Here is a 14,810-nt window from a genome sequence, read left to right on the forward strand (position 1 = left end):
TCTTTGTACGAGACAAAGTGTGCATCGTTCGCCCCAAAAGTGTTCAACTTTGTCCTTTGCATAGATCGAATACTCGGAACTTCGGAGATTAAATAATCTATCATTTTGCCCTATACTGTGTTTAGATGGCATCGATCGCAGAAGCGTGGAAATGGAACTACATTCAGCGGTTGCCGAAAGTCGGAATTCCAGAGCAATTTGTCAGGACTATCAGCTACGCCCTAATTACGCTGGCTCGTAGTTTCTCGGTTAACATCGTCAAACTCGTTATCAACCTTGTCGACACGTCGTCCAAGCGGCCGATTGTGTACATTGTTTCTTCAGCACGGTACGCTCCACCTGTTCAGGATCTATTAAAAGACTACCCTAATTACTCCTTGTTCCGAGCCTCCTGTTGTCAAACTGTGCACCGCAGGTGTACAATTAACTCACGGGAGTTAAAATTAATTCCTGGGATTGTTATTCGCGTAGAAAATTGATTTGAGTTTCTTGGGTGGTCGCTGGATCGAGGCGCAGCAACGTTGACGCCTTGGTCCAGGTAATACCAGCTCGATTACATCCCGTCCAACGTAGATCATCCCCTTGGCAATGTTCTAATAACCGGAGGAAGAGCATGGTAGGCGCGTGTCGTGCAGCCCGGGCAAGATGCAAAGTAGGCTCTGAACGCGTCCACCTGTTTGAACGCTTGCTATCAACATTAACAACACCCGGTCCGAGTAGTACCAGGCCAATTACATCTCGTCGTTCGTAGATCATTCTTTCAGCAACGTTCTAATAACCAGAACCGTGGTGCACGCGCGTATATAGTCCTGGGAGGACGCAAGGATACATCGGGACCGCGTCCACCTGTCCGCGGAGCGAGCGAGGGACGAATATTAACCGCATCCTCGCGTAGGACAGTGTATCAGCGGCGAGATTATTCGCGAGCTAAGGCACACGTGTACCGTGTAAAGGCGTAAGTGTACCGTACACAGGGACCGGCAATCGGTCGGCTGGTCGCGGTGAGAAAGATAGAAAGAGAGAAAGCGAACGCGCGCGCTGAACGGTCCGGCGGGTTTCTGTTAGCAGTTAGGTTATGTTCACCTGCCTGGACGATCGGTTGGGACTGAGAGTCGGCCCGTAACCGGCTCGGCAGCATGTCACCCTCTTGCGCGGGTGACTCTATGCCTGGTTCCTTTTACTTTGCAGTCTTGTCACGCCTTCCCTTCCATGCCCGCCCGGAGAATACGCCGGAGGATCGAGGCAGAGCGCGACCAAGAGGTACCTTAGGGAACGTTTACACCGACCGTGGCCGTTTTTCGCGTCCGCGAGAATCTCACGCAGCCGCGAGCCGGGCCGGCGACTGATAAGGCAAGATCCCGGATACGAGCATTCCATCTGCGAGTGATTTTTTTCGCGCGTATCCAGCGCGAGTAACTGAATGTAACGGGATCGCTTTAGAGGCGGCCACTTCGGACGTCGTAGATCGTCGGGGACGTTGGCCAAGCGCGCGGCACGAACAGCTGGGGAACTCTCTTCCTAGGTCGACGAGCGCGCCGCTTTCGCGCGCTCGTTCTCTTACCGTGGGATCTTCCGATTGTTTCTCCGGGGGGGGGGCAAATATTTTCAGAAAGAGGTCAGAAAAATGGTAGAACACGATACAAAGTAAAATACAAAAATCTGGTGAGATTAATTAACAATAAAAAGAGCGATCCCATATTTTTGAGCCGCAGCGGGCGTGCAATCGAGTATAATTACCGGGTTTCGATTACGCGGTGTGTGGTCCCCCCTACCCCTGGGACGAAATTATACGAAGGAGGATGAAACGCAAAAAGTCCTCCAACTTTAAACCACAAATTGTTAAGAACCTGAGTCCTTAAATTCGACGCTCTTTGAAGCTCGAAGCCATTTTTCCGGTTACAGCCGGGTTCGTTAGAACTCCGATGACACACTGATACCTGGTACAAAACTTATCGTCTCTTCCCTTTACCGCGATAGAATTTATAACGTAAATTTTGGATCAACGAGGTGGCGATCTCTAACGCAATCACGGCCGTTGATGTCTCGTCGTTCGCGGAAGAACCCCCCCGGCGTGTCCGCCGTCTCGCGGTTATAATTATCCTTTATTTAATTGCGTCCTGCGCGCCCCCTTGTCGCGTGAGAAACGTATTTTTTACTCCTGCCCCGGAGCAGGAAATATGGCGCGCTATTTATGATCGCGAGCCGTGTTCGCGGTAGCGGCGAGCGTCTTCCGCGGCCGGCCGGATGCGCGCGGTTGCTCGCACGAAGCCGCCGCGCGGTACTCGCACCGAAAAGCCGCGATATATCAACCTGCTCCTCCGAGGATACCCGGAGACGAATATTGGCCGGTGGGGCCGTGATAAAATATCGCCTGTGCACCGTCAACTTCCACCAACAAACGCGCTTGGGTCGTTGTACTCGAGCTCTCGACTCTCTCTCTCTTTACTTTGCATTCCTATTTTAATCGTACCGAACAGTCACTTTATAATAATAATTCCTCAATCAGTTCCCCTTTTAACGATGGAGTATCACGAGAGTCTCGAGGACATCCTTTTCTGTTCTTTGTTTCGATTTTCGAACAGTGGGATCGGTTGATCGACGTCCCGATTAATCCAACTTAATTGGATCGGCCCGATAATGTCTATGCGCGCCTGTCGATCCTTTCCCCGTTTATGGAAACATCGTATTTAGAAATTACGCACCGGAGCGTTCACGTGGATGGCGCACGCGGAGCCACGGAGCACACGCGTACCGGTTCCATAACGAGGATTACTTCATCCTCCTCGTCCTTCGAGAAGCCACCGACTCTCGCGCGTCCCAGCTCTCCCAGTCTCTTGGTTAACGTTCCCAGCTGCCGACTATCGGGAAATAATAAACTGGCTTGTATTTTGTTTGCGTTACGTGTCGTCGATCACCGACGGGAGTGCTGTTCGCGTCTCCTCGGAGACCACGATCATGATGCATCGCTCGAAACGGTCACGGACGAAAGAATCCGAAGGAACGAGAACCCATCGGGGATGAAAGAAATGGCGTCCATTTGATATAGCGATGTGTTTACCGGGTGTCTAATTTATACAACGCGTCGGAGCCTTCAACCCCTTAATCTTCACGCCCGTGTCCGACACGGACACGTCCGGCTACTGGGTCGTTACTGATTTGTTTCACCAGTCCGAACGGGCGATTTATTTGGCGGTACTTTGTCTCGCAAAGTATATTTTATCCTATTATACCTTTCGATGTTTATTGGACGGATAAATAATGGCGACTTCGGTGGTCGATCCTCTCGACGTCTCTATCGAAACGCGGTATGTAATTGTTTTAAACGAAATGATCTCGAGGCCTTGAAGATCCGTACAAATAAAATTTCCATGCTAAACGCCTGGAAAAGATTGTCGCGACGAAAGTTCGGTGAGTTTCTTTCGCGCGAAACAAGACGTCCAGCGTCGTTTATCTCTCGAGTAGCCGAGCCAACCCGTTCCACGGCGTACATTCACCGGATCTTGCACACGCGCTCAATGGTCGTGACGAATAGTCCCCGAGGTTCCCGAATTCTTCCCGGTGGACCGTGGTTAGCAGTCGCAGAAGCCAAAGGCTCTCCGGCGACCTGAGAGGACGTAACTCATCGCCACGCCTCTGCAACGTAGCACGTTGCATGAAGCAGTGCTTCCTCCCCGTGCATACGTAACGCTCGCTCCGCTTGCGACAGCTGAGCCTCGCTATTCGCGTGTCCACGCGAGACTTTCTGTATCGACCGACACCCCGACGGCGGTGGTCTGCGTTTCCCACTGGCCGCAGCCAAACCAACGGAATCGACCAACTTTTCTGCCATCGCGCCTTGTAATTCCCGGCTCCTCTGCCGCCGGCCGATTTCACGTCCCGCGTTAATCAAGATAAAGCCCCAAAACCACCCGAGAACCCAAACCTAATTCCACTCGGACCTTGTGTTTCCTTCCAATCGAACTTTCGAACCGGGTCTGCGATGGCCAACAGTCCCAATTTTTGCCTCGGTGCCTCCAAAATTCATTTTGGTGTTGTTGGTACCAGCGATAGGATGAAGGGTTCTGTTATTGAGTATCCATAGCAAAATTTCGATTATCCGGCATACTCGAAACTGGGGCAAAGTCGGATAATTGGACTATTTTTATGGACTTTTTCTCCTTCTTTTCAACTGTTTTAGTATCTCTATATGTTCGTCACCAAAGTATGCGTCGTTTACACTTTGAAACATTAAAATCTTTCAATCCGTCCAGGAATTGTGATTTTTTAAACATACGCATGAAATTTCGGGGAACAATTACTGGTAACGAATTTTTTTCTCGAAAGTGTGTAGGAATTCGGTGATATGTGTATTGACCAAACATGCTTGTAATTAACCCTCGCAACTGAAAATAATTTTTTTAGAACGTTTTGAAATTTTTTAATTTCGTCGAAAATGTCACCACATATTCGAATTTTTTTCTCGGAAGTGCGTAGGAATTCGGTGATATGTGTATTGACCAAAAATGATTATAATTAACCCCCGCAACTAAAAATAATTTTTTTAGAACGATTTGAAATTTTTTAATTTCGTCGAAAATTTCACCACCTATTCGAATTTTTTTCTGGAAAATGGGTAGGATTTCGGGGGTATATGTATTGACCAAAAATGCTTGTAATTGATCCTCGCAACTGAAAATAATTTTTTTAGAACGATTTGAAATTTTTTTTTTCGCCGCAAAATTTAGGCACCTACCCCCTGTCGATTTTTTCTTAAAAATTCATTTTTGATTTTTCATAAATTTGTTTGACGTTTTTGTAGGTACCCATAAGCTCTACTTCAGAAAATAGTTTCATTGAAATATATTCACTATTGTAGGAGTTATGGCTGATTGAAAATTTGACCGTTTTTATGGGGTTTCTCTTGCTTTACGTGATGAAGGAGCAACTTTTCGAATATTTTTTGAATTTCTACATATTCTCCATAAAAATACGCGTAGTTTGCATTTTGAAAAATGAAAATCGTCCAATCCGTTCAGGAATTATGACGTTTTAAAGATTCTCGCCAGAAATTATATTTTCAGTAAGGAATTTTTTTCTCAAAAACGCGTAGGAATTCGGGGGTATGTCTATTCACCAAAAATGATTACAATTGACACCCGCAACTGAAAATAATTTTTTTCAGAACGATTTGAAATTTTTTTTTTGCCGAAAAATTTCGTACCTCCTGTCGATTTTTCTTAAAAATTCGTTTCTGACGTTTGCTAAATTTGTTTGACCGGCTATGGAAATGTTGCGTAAGACATTTCTGTAGGTATCCATGAGCAGTACTTCCTAAATAAATTTCACGTTGCGTCACTGCATTGCGAAAGTCTGCTTCCTCCGTGGCACAACGGACGCTGGAGGATCGTCTCGCGCTATCGTGGCGCAAAAGTTGGGAACGCAAAAAAAAAAAAGAGATGAATTTCGCTTGCAGCAACCTCTGGTACGTTCCCGTCATATTCGTTCGACGCTCGATATTCAGATCACGGCTCAGGAATACCCTCCTTTCTCTTCCATCTCTTTATTCGTTCGGTCGTTTCCGTTCCACCACCGTTGGTTTCCTTCTCCCCGTGCCGTTTCACTGCCCTTCCAAGCCGCTCCGCTCTGGTCTCTTTCGTTCCGAAGGACGACCGCTCCGGGAGAATAAAGCCTATCCATACTCTCAATCTGTCAACCGCCTCCCACCGGCGTACACGGGGCACATCGCGAATCAACCGTTGTTATGTAAATATGGAAAAGGTTGTTGATTCATGCATGAGGAGGGCATGAATCTCGTTGTCTTGTCCGACGAGCCGTGAAACTGATGCATTTGTATCGCTAGGCCCTCGATCCTCCCGCGTATTGTGCCAGCGATACGCGCGCGTTACGCTCGCGTACCTGTTTCCCGCGCGATCCTACACCGGCTTACTCGTGTCGACGCCGATTTTTGCTCCTCGAGCGAAAGAAACGCTAGATTGAAACGCAATCTCGGCAACGAGCTCCAACGAAATCCTTGAAAACATCTCCAGTAACTTCTACACAGAATGTTCCGCTCGAAACGGTTTCGAATCATTACATTCGGACAACAATAATCTCGAGAGTTTTTTTTCGGTGCGATAGAAATCCATAGACAGCGTATATCGAGCCTCGAACTTCCATTTCTGGGTTCAGGAGTTGGGGGCGTTTTATGGAAGCGAACTCGAAGAACTTCCCCCCTCGGCGCCAGCACAAAGAGAGGAACTTCGACATCGCGTTCACGTGCACCTAGAACTCCACACCTCGTGCACACATTTATTTACGATCGTGGCGCGTTTCGGCGCGAGTGTACGCGCTGTTATGTCTTGCAGGATACTTCCAACCAATAGACAGGGCTCCTACGGCCGTGCAAGGATATCCACGGACCCGCAATAAAGCATTTACCCACGCGTTGTGTATGCACATCTATCCTCATCCTCCCCGCGATATCGTTCGCGTATGCTTTCGTGCATACAATTGCATATCGTCCATCTTGGCCGCACATTGCAAATATGTATGAACCTGGCCTGTTACGAGCGCCTCGAAAACGGTTGCTCGTGACGGTCGCTTCATATTCGCCGGAGGCGAAAACCTCGTTTCGGGTAATCTCTGCGGTTAAACGCTTCGCTGCGTTGCCCTCCGTTCGATCCTGGAACGTTTGATGCGCGCAGTAGATTAATCCGACCTACGTCAGACACGGACAGCCTCGATGCACGGGGGCCTTACGAAACCTCCGCGGTCCACTTCGAATTCGCGTCTTCGTAAAGTGGAGAATTTATAAACAAACAGACCCCATCCCTTTCCGCGTATCGCGGTAGTGCAAGGAAAGGAAGAAAAACAGTGATCCCACGTATCGTTTGAATCGCGAAACAGTAGTCTTCCGGTGCCGGCGTAATCTCCGCGCGGAATTTCGCGATCTCCGCGTCCCGGAGTCTGAGGTTCGGGCGTATCTGATCGGAACTCGCGAGTATAATGGAAAAACGTAATATTTGTTCGGCTGATGAGCACGGTGAAATATAGCGTCGGGACTAGGTAACCGTAGGCGTGGGTAAAGCGGGTCGGGGTTCGGGCGGAATGAGACCAACGCGGGCATAAATCAACATTACTCTGCATTAGAGTAGAGTTTCCGGCGTAGGTACCTACTAGAGTTTACCACCGAGGTAAACTCCGGCTAAAGGTGGCCAGGCCGCATTTACGTGTACGTACAAGCGCGCGCGTTCACAACGGCGAACAACGCCGGTCCCCCTCAACATGAGCGCGTGTATCAGCTCTGCGGAGGCGACTCCAACCCCCTAACTTCCAAGTTACTTACCTACTTGCCACTTAGACGCCCCGGCCAGTACCCTACCAGACTCTGCCAGTAATTCACTGTCACGCTTGCCACGCCGGATCGAGACAAAGATGTCTCCCACGTCTTTTTCACGGTTCGTTAATTACCATCGTCTGAAAATCTTAAATATATCGAGATCACTGGGTGCAGAAGTTGAGATTTAACGACAAGTAATCGAGGCACATCAAAATTCATGCAACGTTGCGATTCAATGAGTGTGGTTTTCTTAGGGCGGCGGATGATGTTCGACGGATGGGAACGCGAAAGAAAGTTCGATATCGCGGACGAGGGATAGGTTGCGTCTTCCCCTGGCCGTCTAATTTGCATCCGCCGCGATTAACATAATCTGTATGCCGAATATTTATTTGGAATTAGCCGCGGCTTGCTCGTAACTCATGCAGGAATTAGTTAAGCTCAAGGATTTCGGGCTTACCAATCCCTCCCTCTTTCGCGTCGGTGGTACCTTCGCCTTCGGTTGTGCACCCCCGTTATCGCGCGATCCCTCTCCCGTCCTTTCACCTCCTGTTAACCCTTCGCGGTTCCCACCGGAATGCTGGAACTTCTTTCCGCGACGCGTTTTAAACAATGCTAGATAACTGCTCTCCAAAAACCCCCATGGTATGTTCTATCCGAACAGTACTACTCGAATGAAGTTTGAAATAATAAGTGGTGTAATTATTACGTAATGGAGGATTTATCTATCATAGCCTTGTGTGTCCTGTGACTTTGGCACCAGCCATTTTGGGCGAGCACGATCGCCGGTAAGAATGTCGGTCGGGCCTGATTGGATATGAAATTTCCATGTCGCGAGGGTCAGAAATTCCGGGCGTGGATCGAGGCCGCGTACAGAAATGCGCCCCGGGGCCCGAGCGAGGCGGACCGTGGCGGGAGTAGTCGCGAAACACGGATGATGGATTCCCGTCAATTATGGAGGCAACATCGTATTGTTTTACCGTCCGACGGCAACATTGATTGATCGGTCCCGTAGTCGTGTAGCTACTTGCCTTCTTGCCTTTTTGCCCCGGCTCCGGGGCCAACACATCCTCGTGCACGGTCAGCCTCACCACCACCGTCGTATCCTTTACGTGATCACCAGCGCGACGCTCGCCCGCGGATAAACCCGGGACTCCCAAACTTCTTGCCCACCCGTCCTCTACAAGCCGGACAAGCGCCGCGTCCGATCTCAGCCTCGCGTAAGCCGCGCGAAAACGAATTGCTCCAGCCTCGGTTTCGACCGAATCGATGGAAATCGGAACTCCCATAACTCACCGGGACAAATTTTTACCGGTACACCGGGAGAGGAGGCCTCCGTCTCTCATTTCCACCGAGAGTTAACATCGACCGCTGCGTATTTCTGGTCACGCGAGCACCGCAACGCGTCTTTATTTATTTATTTCATAAACGAGACACACTCTGTTATATTAGAATTACAATATTAGAACGGTCGTCGCAGGCGAGACTAGGAGCGCACAGAATTTTTCTCTGCGCCCAATGACAACGATCCCCGAATTTCTAAATATTTTGATTTCCCGAAAAGGGGCGTCCAACGATCCTCTCGAAAGAAAATCGAGCGGGCTGGCCGACTCTATTTCTGTATGGCAGTCAGAGATGGGCCCCATTCGTCAGCCGACTTGTTAAAGACAGACTCACGGTATTCAGACACAGTTCGCACTTGAAGCAGCTGTCAAGTTGCCAAGGGTTAATAAATATAGTGCCACCCTTGGTAAGAACAGATAGTTGAAATCGCTGACTCGGTCTCGGCCGACACCGAACACGTTGTTGCCCGCCGTATATAACGTAATCATCGGCTGTGACCAGATCTCGAGCTTGTCTTCTTCGATCCGTACAAAGTTTTGAGCATCGACTTTTTCCCCATATTTAAATGGCCTTCCAAAATATTTTACAATTCTTCGAGAATTCCAGGAATGTTACTCGATTGTTCTTTTACCCCTTGCAATTGCGCCACCGGGCGACTTAGCTGGAATTTTCTCTGGTTTGGTAAGGCGTCGTCGCGACGAACACGCGCGAGCTTCGAGCCGATACATTTTGGTCGCGCGCTAACTGAAAATGCGAGGCATTTCGCGTCCGGGCAGCCGCGGTTCATTCTTATTGTTCCCGGTCCCGTTTCCGTGCCAAGTCTCGGTCCCTTCGCCGCCATTCTTCTCCGCGACAACCGCTTCGAGGAATAAACGCAAATTAGGCGTGTCGAGCAATCCCCTCTTTGGTAAAGGACATTCCCTCGCGCCACGATTAGAAATAGATCGAGTTTCGCGCGGAACCACGATGTCGGGTTTATTCTCGTGGTAAAAATGCCATCTCGTCGCTGTCGCCACGGAGAAAAATGCACCGTCGCTTTTAGACCACCGTATATCGTAGAACGTTTTAACGTTTTTCGGGTTCGCAACCGAAATCGACGGGATAAAAGTCTCGCGGTGCCATTGTTTTCGAATTTCTGGGGGACCTTGAAATTCTTGTTCCGACGGTTCGTTTCGGAAGTTTTGTCTGCCGCACCGTTCAGAAGTTTCAACATGCAAAACAGGCGCGGGAACTTTATTAGCACGCTCGCTATGCGCCACGGTGCCAACCGATCTTTCCGTTTACCGTTCCTCCTGCGCATTTTCACATCACACTTCAATCCTAATTGAGCGGATTCGAACACGCGTTTCGTTCCACAGCGTCGTGGCAAAATTGTTCTTTGTTACTAATTCTACCTTTCTTTTTCTGTTTCAGGTAAGTCACGAGCACTTGATACGGACGAAGCCTTATTTACAAAGAAATCGTCGCAGGTATTTCTCACGATCAACTTCCCCTGTCTACCGAACGTTTTAATTTAATCCTCAATTCCGATCGATGAAATTGCTTGGAGCAGTCGAGGCGGAATCGACTTCCGATGGAAATTCTCGTAATGACCGAACACAACGAGACGAAACGCGGTCTCGTTGCTGGTCGATTTCCATAACTTTGCATACGCGTTTTAATAATTCATCTCCGTCTCCGGCCGGCTAGGTACCGGGTGTGGAGGGTGCGTTTACTCGTAAGTAGCGTCGGATAAACATCAAGCGGCCGGTTAATGCAACGGTGAAAAGGATGTTCCCTGCGAGAGACATCAAGCCCCGCGTCGAGTTATTATTCAAGTTCAACGCGATCGCCGCTGACCCGTTTAAGCGGGAGAAAGAAAAACGTGAACGTCGAGCCGGCGCGTTAAAGCCTTTATCGCGCGCGCCGTTCTAAGAAGCGATCTCTCGTTTCTTCGAACGTCATGCTCGACGCGATCCGCCGTTCGTCTTTCCGTTCTAATGACACGGTTTCGACGCTTACGGGAAACGATCCTCTCGTGCGGTAACGGGAGCGCCTATTAAACGCTCTCCCTTTGGCGCCGTTTACAATCGACACCCAATGTCACCCCAGCGATCGTCCATCGTGCGTCACGCGTCTCCGCGACAAAACGGCCGTGCGTTAGCTCGACTTACGCCGCGAGCTATCGCTGCCAAATCTCGAAGAGATACGAGGACGCGGTCGTAAACGTCGGGAATAATGCTCGATCGCGACACCGACGCCGCTCGAAAAACTAGCCAGCGGTTGGGCGGGTGGGTGGTTGGAGGAGGAGGTTGGGTATTAGACGCGGCGGCGGTATCGTGGCATTCGCGTAATAATGCCCGTGATGGACGAGTTTCCAGCGTATTCTTGGCAGAGACTTCGAGGGACCAGAGCCGACCGGCTATCGAACGGAAAGGGGGTAGCTCGGGAGGAAGGGGTGGCACTCGAACTCGACTAAAGCAGCCAGGGTGGTGTGGGTTGTTGGCTGAATCGGCCGCGGATTCGCAGGGCACCGGTAGGAAGCTGCGCGAGCCGTTCTCTCCTCGTCGCGTTTCTGTGCGTGTATATCCGCGCCGAGCCGGAATCAGACACCGCGGTCCCCGACGAGCAAAGCAAATATTTGGAGCCACGCCACTAAAAACTCGAGACGAGCCAACAGACGAGTTGATTTGTTTCCCTGTATCGTCCGCTTTCCTTTGCGTTCTTTTTTCTTCTATCCCCCGTTCGCCTGCCTCCTTCGATCCGCCCCGTCCCCGTCTACGCGCCGGTGCCATCTTCGCGACGCTCGCGGGGCCGAGAGACCGTCTATCCTAAAATGACTCCTATAAGTCAAGTTAAATGTACAAGCGGCCCCCTTTCGCTGTTTATCGGCATACGTCTTTCCCTCCCCGAGGAACTCCTCGCTTCCTGTTGTGCCGCCATCGATCCACGGCCTCGTTTCTTGCCACGTTTTCACGGACTATTATAGACGACGGGGTGAATCCCCATGCCACCTTCGTTAACGCCTCCCAAAAGATCGCTGGGTATATTCAAACCCAGCTCTGATCAGATACACGAACGTTACCAGTTACTTCAACGATAATTAACCCTTGGACTATGCTTCGTGCAAACTCTGGATAAAAATTAAGCGAAATATCTTTCTAACTTTACAACACCTGATATATAATGACACCGTCGTCAATCGCGCGCACCTATGTGATCGACAACCCTAGTAACATTGATCCAGAAGAGATCGACTGGACTTTTTGCGTCCGCAAAAAGATAAACGAAAAGAAAACCAATGACTCAATACATTTATTCGCTTCACTTTCTCGGCGAAACCAGCAAGACCGCGACAACTTTTTCTCAACGTCGAGGCGCAGCAAGTATGGCCGCCAGGCTTACTGCCCGACTTTTTTACGCGCGATAGTTCCTTTTTTCTCGATTCCCTTCAACGACACTTTAGGCGGATTTCTAACGAAGCGGATATCGAGTCCCCCGACAAGCTACGTCTTCGTGACGATGAAACGAACCTTCGAACTATATAAAACGTCAGTCTCCGGTCCCCATTACCAGTGCCTCGCGATACCAGCTTCTCGAACGCTAAAATTGGCTCCCGATCGAGGACTTAAATCGTATTATTCGGAAGCAGGCACGAATCGTCGACGAAAGTTCAAAAGTTCGGCTCGACTTCCGTCAATCCCGTTTACCGGATGTAAATGGCTGAGTTCGACGGGGGTTAATTTCGGTGTACCGTGGCTGGTAGCTGCCTCATTTGCGAGGCGGGTTCGCTTAAAATGTATCCTTTATCTGTAATGAACTAACTTTTTCTCCGCGACGTCCTCCCGGTTCTTTGCACCCTCTGTTCACCCTTCGCGCTCGAGAGGCGTCTTTTCTTTGCCACCGTTAAAAGCTGGAGCCCGTTCGCGTCTCCGCTGGCTCAGCGAATTTTTTCTATTCTTTTTTTTTTTGCGCCAGGCATATGCTTCGCGGGGCGAAAATCTTGCCCGCGTTTTACGCGAGACGGACGCCAGAGGACCGGAAGGACCTCGCGTCGCCGCTCGTTTTCTCTTCAACGCGACACAAAGGTTAGGCGTCCAGCTGTAATTGCAGGAAGCAACCCCGTGCTAAAACTCTGTACCGGCTTAGAGACACGCGGATGTTCATATCGACGATTTATGCGAACTCGTTGATAAACGGCGGCTTCTGCTGGTCCAGCGTCCGGCTGGCCGCTGTGACGAACGGCCACGACCGCTTGAATCGAAACCCGAGACAATCATTTAAATTTAATTAAACCGGAACGAATTTACGCGCGTCGACGGACGGTCGCTTTTAAATTCACACGGACTGTCTGTCTCTTCGCCCGCGGTTATTTACGTTTTCCTACGAACGTTTTCCCTCTTTAAGTTGTTTCGATAATTCGCGCTCGTGTCGTTCGAATAATATACGCGGACTCAAATTCTGAAAGATTTTCTACCTTTAGATGAACCTGGCGATATTTTATCGCACCCTGCTGGTCTTAGAAGTAGCTTTAAATTAAGTAAACGCATCTTGAAAGCATGGAAATCGTCGTCAATGAAATTTTTCATACACTCAGTGTGGTGTGTCCTGTTTACCCGAGCCGAAATGGCGCGTTTTCGGCGCGAGAACACACGATTCCGTAGTCGTGGTCGTTAAACGGAGCCAGACCGACCGAGAGCAGTATCTTTCCGCGTTCGTATCCCGCGTGAAATTAATTAGTTAATTAAGCACCGCGCGATGGTGTCCATCCAATTAAATCCGGCCGGTGAATGCGCAGGCCCGGCAACCGGGAGAAGCTGCTTTACGTCGGCAACTTTCTGGCCACCCTCTTCCGTCTCGTGGCTCGTACGGAGCCCCTCTCTCGTCGTCTTCCGCTTTCATCTTCAGCACACTCCATATCCACGGGTTCGAGTCCCTCATGTGCCGTGCAGTCACGTGAGCCACGTGTCTGCAATACCTTTGCGTGTCCCTTCAACCCTCGACGCCCCGGCTCTCCCGAGACTTCCTCGATTCTCGCGGCGGTGTTCCCCCGTTTACGTGAAAACTTCCGACCTCTGCGAATGCTGGTCGCGTCGGGATCGAGCGCTTAGACATTTTTATGGCATTAATGATCATAAAAGTGATGAATGTAGTTAACACTTTAACAGTCGGCGCGGAAAGACACGCTGGAATTCTTCCTAATTGCGAGGAACGTTTGTGTCACCCTACTTTCCTTGCGTGTTAACCTCAGGTTCTTTTTGTTTCTTTTTTTAAAGCACGAGGTAGCAGAGTTATAACTCAGAATAATTCACCATACACGCGAAAGAACATTGTTGGCGCACATAGCAAAGAAAAATAAATTAACGCAACTTCGGACACGGCGTGTAAAATATGCACGAGGACGGTAGAAGCGTAACTTCGTATCTATGCTTCCTGCGATACGTTCGATGCGCAATCTCCATTACAGAATTTAATTAAATCGAGACAGATCCACGATGCGCTCTGGAAAAGAAAAAATTACGCGGTGTGTCCAGAAATTCGCGTAACCAGGGGACCCGGTTTGTTATTACTTAGGAACGCGTTGTCCGATGCGCGGCATCACAAATCACGCGCACGAACTTTTCCTTCCCCTTTCGAATCCTCTTAATGGAGTGCTCGTCCGTGGCTACGGGCACGGAGATGCATTCCAATTCTCAGCGACGAAGTTGCTTGATTAACGCGCTGTTAATTATTTCTTCCGAAACGTTTTTATGCGAGCCGGTCGGCGGCGTGGCGCGCTCGTCACGCCTCCCGTATTGACGGAAGAGTTATTACTTCATACCATTCCAACCACTTCGAGCACGCTGTACCGCGGGATCGCGATGCTCGCGCGGAATGATCGATCGATGATCCTTAATTATTCCTCTCGACACGGGGGAAAAACGACCACCGTCGCGACGATGAGGTATCCCGCTGAATCGTTCGATAGCCTTCCGGATTTCGATCGCGACGAAGCTGAGGTCTCGCGATGCAACAGTGGCTTTCTAAGTTTTCGAAGGGGTTCTATCCAGAGAATTTAAATGTTCGAATGATCAAAGGTCGCATTAATTGGAAGGATCTTGCTCGTAAAAGCGTGAAGGATCGAAAGTGCGCCCCCGGAGCTGTCAGGGGGGTCTCTTTAAATAACGGAATA

At 49.7% G+C, this 14,810-nt stretch overlaps 1 protein-coding gene across 1 annotated transcript in view; it reads left to right on the forward strand.

Moving 5' to 3' along the window:
- Positions 1–230: 230 nt before the first annotated feature.
- LOC122395991 (homeotic protein antennapedia-like) overlaps positions 231–14,810 on the forward strand; it is a 127,193-nt gene continuing 112,613 nt past the window's right edge. The window contains exon 1 of the mRNA XM_043394031.1: positions 231–328. The gene's annotated coding sequence lies outside the window, so the exon portion shown is untranslated. The remainder of the gene's footprint in view (positions 329–14,810) is intronic.

This window comes from Colletes gigas, unplaced genomic scaffold, assembly GCF_013123115.1.
Source record: "Colletes gigas isolate AHSC1104 unplaced genomic scaffold, ASM1312311v1 Colletes_gigas_Sc00006, whole genome shotgun sequence".
In the NCBI taxonomy this organism is placed as follows: Eukaryota; Metazoa; Arthropoda; class Insecta; order Hymenoptera; family Colletidae; genus Colletes; species Colletes gigas.